Source organism: Psammomys obesus, unplaced genomic scaffold, assembly GCF_907164565.1.
Source record: "Psammomys obesus unplaced genomic scaffold, mPsaObe1.curated_primary_1811, whole genome shotgun sequence".
In the NCBI taxonomy this organism is placed as follows: domain Eukaryota; kingdom Metazoa; phylum Chordata; class Mammalia; order Rodentia; family Muridae; genus Psammomys; species Psammomys obesus.
Window position 1 is genome coordinate 7,583,090 of NW_026586662.1, and position 6,735 is coordinate 7,589,824.

Consider the following 6,735-nt stretch of genomic DNA (forward strand, 5'->3'; position numbering starts at 1 on the left):
GCAGAGTGTGGAAGTCCCGAGTCACATCGTCGCCTTATGTGGATATATTTCATATGTGTTTAGTAGCCAACCAAAAAGGCAGTTCAGTATTTCTCTAGATAAGCAAGGGAAGGTAGGTCAGGAAGATTCTTTTCTTAACTGTGGTCAACAGAGAAATTTTGTTGTTGTTGTTGTTGAGTAAAGTGTTCCATTTTTTTGTAATAAATGAACAAACTGGGTTTTCAAGTCTCAAAGCACAGCGGTTCCCATAGGTACAATGCTAATTCTACAAGTGGAGAGAATGCCAGCCGTAATAAGCATCTCTTTATCAACTCATGTTCAGCAATCCATGGAAAGTGAGAAAGTGGAAGAGCAACAGCCAGGAAAAGGAAAACCCAATCCAATCAATAGTTTCCCTTTCTCCCCTACAGACGGCCTGCGGCACACATTCTCTCTCAGTACTCCACAGACGTTTCTGAGTACGTGTAACGGAGTCAGCCCGGTGCTTCGTGGAATGCGTGGGACATCATCTTCCTGGCCATGCGTCTTCCCTCCCATGTTAACTTGGGCTGCGCCTCACAGCCACGCCATGGAAGCAAGCGTGGTCGTCAGCAAGCCAGAGTCACTGCTACAGCAGCCTTGCAGACGCTGCCCACCTCCAGGACTGCTCAGGGCCGTCACAGGGGTGCCATCTGCCATTCCTGCAGAGGGAGTGCTGCCTTTTTCCTCACTGTAAATGCTAGTGGTATCAGTGCAGTCGGCATCTCATTGATTTTCGTTTAGGTGACATTCAGAATTAATGGTACCTCCCTCACTATAGAGCATGGCCCAAGAGCCTACGTTAGGCACACTCTGAAGGAAATCATTTGCCATCCACAAATACTACCTCCTTTAGAATGTTGGATCACTCTCCTTCTATCAAAGCTAAACCTTACTATAGTTGGATATAATTTTAGTATGTCTTCTGAGGCTTCTCTCGCTGTGTGGAATAAGAGAATAGAAACTTACTCCAGGTCTAGCATTTAAGGGTAAGGCCTCTGGGAGGAGATTAGACAGGAAAGTTAGGTCAGAGCCCCCAGAATTGACTCCTAATGGTTATCTTAAAAAGAAGGGAAATGACATACATTCACACAAATGCTCTTGTCTCTCGCCATGTGATGGTTTACATCTATTCCCAGAGGTGGACAGAAAGGTGGCCATCACCTTCTGTAGCCTCCAACCTTGACCTCCAGAACCACAAACCAAAATGAACTCCTTTCCATTAAAATGTATCCACACTGTGGTGTTTTACCGCTGGCAACAGAAAAATGACTACTACAAAGTCCATATTAATGTTTCTTTCCTTAACTCTGTTCCCTCCGAAGAGTTTTTGTTCCCCTTACCTACAGTGAAATAAGGTAAACCTGCCCCTGTTTCCCTCTAGACATGCCCCAGCTAGTGTGAATCTAAGAAACTAATAGGTTTCCTAACCCACTAATTTATCCAATAAATATTTCCTGACTATATTTTTTACAGAGATAGAGTAACAAAAAAAAAAAGTCAAGCTATGTCATCCTTTCAGGAAGATCTCATTACACTAGGAAGGATAAAACTAAATAGAATAAAATAAGTTGGGAAGAACTTATATAAATGAAAGTGTAAACTATGTCAAAGTATAAGGAATTTTTTGGCATATTCCTTGGGTAGAGAAAAATAAGTTTTGTCAAGTTTATTCCAAAAGCGAGTCAATACAATAAAAGGTGCCAATGACTGTAGCCCTCTTTTAAAAGCTGTTGAAGGATACTGGACGTTTTCCAGCAGCAATCCTGAGAGATCGAATTATAGATCCCTCCTCAGGAAAAAAAAAAAACAAAAAACTACAATTATTTCTTTCTCTGTATGTGATACCAAGCACTTAGTACAATAGGTCACAGTCAACAACCATGAATTTCAAGAGTACAAATCACCCATGGAGGTTCTGAACTGTTCTGGAAATAAGATAACAACATTATTCCAACTGATTCAGAACAATTTTTGCAGCTAGTCTAACAGCTGCCCTGGAGAGTTAATTTGGTCAGTGACTCCCCTAAATTTCCTGTGTGGGAAAAGAACAAAAACAAATGCATCTAACTCTGCCCATAAATCTCTGCAATTTCTACTCTTGCTGCCAAGGTTCACATGGTCACCAATATAGTGCAGGGATCTGGAAAAATGGCTTCTCAGAAAAGAAGGGTAGAGGACATAAATTCAAGGAGAACTTCCTGCCACAGGCTCAGTAGATAGGAGGCATAAGTTGATCATCCACATTCCTGACTAATAAATCATCAGGAATATTTTAAATAATAAATGTTTAGAGAGAATGAACAATAGCCCCATGTTCAGACAAGAGCCGAAAACCACATCTGGTGCTCAGAGTTTGATAGACAAAATAATAATAATAATAATAATAATAATAATAATAATAATAACAACAACAACAGAGCACATTTGTGTCAGCTGATATGGGTGCTATGTGGCCCAAGTCTGATGAAAAACTAAGAAAGCTTTCAAAGTCCAGGCTGTGCCATTGTGGTTGAACATCAAGATAAGACCATTCAATTGATAAAGAATGGGGGCTGGTTTCTTGCAGTTTTGATGAGCAAAGTTCAAGCTTTAAAAACATGTTAGGAAGATGCTTTTGCTACATCATCCCATGGTAGAACGGTGAAGGTTAGGAGGCCATATACTAGAGGGGTGGGAGGTGTCAGAATCCCTCTGTGAAGAACTAACTCCTCAAATAACTGGCTCAGTCATCTGATAGTCACATTGATCCATGATTAAACATCTTCCAGAGATTTTACCTCTTAACATTGTGTAGTAAGAATTTAACTTTCAACACATGAACTTTGGGGTTCACATAAAACCACAGCTAGGTATGAAATACTGGTAAGACCAGAGATATGGCAATAATGGTAACCATTAAAGTTGGTACTGCATGAGAAGGACATGAAAAAAAAAGAGTTTTTGTTTAAAAAAAAAAATCCTGCCTATTCTCCCATGACCAGTTGGAGTGATAGATCCTCTGAGGTTTTGGCCTTCATTCCTGATTCCCACATCTCTTAACAGTACTCTGGATGCCAACTCAGCTGTTATTATTCATCCTGACTTCCCACATCTGACTAAAATACCCAAATGTGCTTACTAAATAGGATTACTAAAATGCTCCAGTTGTGCTTACTGGACAATTTAGAGTATATTCCTTGTTCTTCTGGACTTAATCCTGGAGTTAGGATAAATTCCTTCAGTCAGCAAAGCTTCGATAGCCACTTACAACCCCCAAATGATTTCCTCTAGAAGCCCCTTGCACACTCAAAGGACTTAAAAGACAAGTTATTATCTTCAAAAAAAAAAAAAAAAAAAACCACCTATTTTATCTTTAATGTGCTATTGGAGCTTCAAATATGAAACCAATTTTTTAACCTCTAAGGCTTTGATGTCTCACAATCATCTATGGAGTTCCATGTGTTCATATCAGGAGACATTGCCATAGGATTGTCTTGGTCACTGATCGATTAGTGTGAAGAGACACTATGACCAAGGCAACTCTTATAAAAGAAATAATTTAATTGGGAGGTCTCTTACAGTTTCAAAGGTTTAGTCCATTATCATCACAGCAGGGAGCATGGCAGTGTGCATGGTGCTGGAACGGTAGCAGAGAGCTGCCTCTTGATCTGTAAGCAAAGAGAGAGACAAAGCCCTAGCAGAGGCTTGTGAAAATTTACAGCCTGCCCCTAATGCCTCACCTCCTCCAACAAGGCCACTTCTCCTAACCCCTGTAATCTCTTTCAGACAGTTCCACTCCCTGGTGACTAAGCATTCAGATATAGCAGCCTGTGGAGGTCACTCTTGTTCAAACCACCTCAAAGATATAAAAGCCTCGGGTAGGCAGAACGAATTAGTTATGGAAATCTAATGTCTGGTGACTGTATTGAAAGTAGTGTTATCGCTTTCATAAAATTTGCTGAGAAAGCAGAGATGTTAATCGGTGCGTAAAGTTCTGTACCATAAGTAAATAATTTTACTCGTCAATTATATAAAAACTAATAAAGCTGGAAGTGAGGATAAAAGAGATTTTCCTAAGAAGTAAATGAATAAATAATAAGTTCAATACTCATACCATAAGTGTCTCAATAGGACAAAATTATTGTATTAAAGAAATTCATTTCAGATTAAATATAAAATGCGCCCCCCCCCCCCATGGGCTCATGTTTTAAACACTTTGTCCTCAGCTGGTGGTGCTATTTTGAGAAATTCTGAAAAAGAGGTAGGGTTTAAATAATGGAAATGCATCATTCCGTGCCGGCCTTAGCAGATATCAAGACCAGGCCCTTCCTGTCTCTTTCTACTTCCTGTCCACTACAAAGCAAGAATATTCTTTGCTACACACACCATACACACACACTTGGAAAACCTCCAAGATGCTCTGCCTCACTCTAGGCCTTGAAACAGAGCCTAGTGATTGGCCATAGACCTGAAGCCTCTGAACCATGTCCCAAACAAAAGTTGTTTACATCAGGTATTTCATCCACAGTGAAGCAGAAACAACTACTACATTTAATAAAATAAGTACTCTTAACATATACATTGAACTGGAGTCCTTACCTGTGAGGAAATAAAATCAGTAAGGAAAAGAGCAAATAAAATCTGCAGGCCTAAGGGAAGATTCACCTCGTGGTGTGCCATCTGTGTAATCTTGCATGTCTGCTCTCAGGAGAGATCAGCATTTAGTGTGATGTTCTGCTATGGGTAAGCTGAATTTTAAAATGATCTCTGCACATGATGCCTTCTGAGTTTTCATTCTATACTATGCCCTGCACAAAAAGTCCAGTCCTTCTGCCTGATGGCAAAGTCCACAAAGATAGAGAGTCCTGATTCAGCAGATTTGGTGGGAAAATACAATAAGTCAAATAAAAGGACAGAGAAATAAATCAATTAATATCAAGCCAAAAAGATTCAGACTGAAGGCAAAAACAAATCATCACACCTATCTCACAACCTGGCCCAAGCTTTCTGTAAAATTGGTTCTTAGTTTTATACCTCTGGTCTCTGAAATAAGGAAATTCTCAAAATGTCCACAAGAAAAAGTCTTAAGTAATCACAGAGGACATAAAGGGATTGTTAAACTGGAGTGCTGGTCATTGTCTAGGAAATTACTGAGTGTGGTGCCTGGCAGAACACCAGGCAGCAGAGAAAGAGAAAGTAACAGCTTTATACATTCAGGATTTGAGAGATCCTAGTCGGGAAGTCCATCAAACACACACTGGCTCGGGTATTGTATAGAGTCCCCTGGGTTCTCCATTTTCCCCATTTTGTCCTGAATAGATACCCAACTTCTATTCCTTCCTGTTAATCACAGAGACTTCTGGAAACAAAAAGCCACTATCTCAGGGAACCTGCCTTCATTTTTCCTGCCTACCTATGTTCCTCTAATCTCCCTTCACTGCCCCCGTCAGAGATTGACACCAACTGCTGTTGGGGGAGGAGTGATGACCACTATAGATGATTCATGGAGAGAGGGTGCAGTCTAGGAGTTGTGGGTCCAATAGAGAAAGAATTCTGACCAGGTAGGTTCAGGGTGCTGTAAAAAAAAAAAAATCTAGTAGGTAGTGCATCTTGGGATCCATCTGCAGGACCAGCTGTAGAAGCAGAGGGACAAAGAGAGGGGAGAGGAAAACCATAGCAGTCACTACGTAGCAGTCACACAGGATAGCCCGGAGTAGGGTGACCGTTCACAGGAAAATCTTACATAGTTTCAGTTGATCCAAAGCTGTTCTGGAGAGTAAAGACACTGGCCTGACTTATAGTGACCAACTGCTTAGAAGCTTGTATTCACAATCAGCTAGTATGTACTTGCAAATGGAGGCAGACAGCCTGAAAACCTAATATCCTCTTTAATTTCTTTTTTACATTTTGCTAACAAAAAGTCTCTTTGAATACATATAGGTCCAAAACTCCTAAAAGGAAAATACATCAATGGGTATTGGTGTTGCAGAATATTTGATCTCACTGTTGAAGTTGGAAGTTTCTGGTTTCTTTGGGAACTCAGTTGTTTCACGTGGATACATTTTTTTGTTTTGGTTCCAAGTGTGGGATGTGGGAATGTTTTTTCCCCTTCAGAAAACAGCCCCCATGAAAAGGTGTTTGATGTTTGTCAGGTGGAAACTAACTCATGTGAGGGATGTGGTTTTGCAAGCTTGTGTGAACACTACGAAGAGATAAATAGAAGCCCACAAACGGTGAAACAATGCTTTTTGCATCACTATGCTTTGCAACGGTTCAGATCAGTTTCCTGGTTTTCACAGAAAGAAATGTTCCAGAGAACTTCTCATGCTACTTTGGTGAAGTTTTGTCACTTCAACGGACCTTTCGGGCAGACTCCTGCCTCTTCTGATGAGTGGTTCCAAACTGATGCTGTTGCTTGCTGGTTGCTGCTGCTTTGCTGTTTGACTGGACTGCTGATATTCTGACAACTGAGGTTGGTTGAACCCTAAAGAACCCAATGACTCTAAATCAGCAGGAAGTAGGTAAAAGAGGCCTACAGCCCCTTTCCTTACTAGTCTCCTACCTGAAGTGTCAGGGACAGTGGCGGGGGAGGGGGAGTTGAAGGGAAGTAAAGGTGTTTAAGAACATTAAATAAAGTAGGTGTTTGAAAAATCTAAGCCTACACACTGTGAACCCCAAGATTGTGTTACTTAATGGAAAAAAAATGTTTTTAGTTTCGGTGTGGCTTAGCCTTAG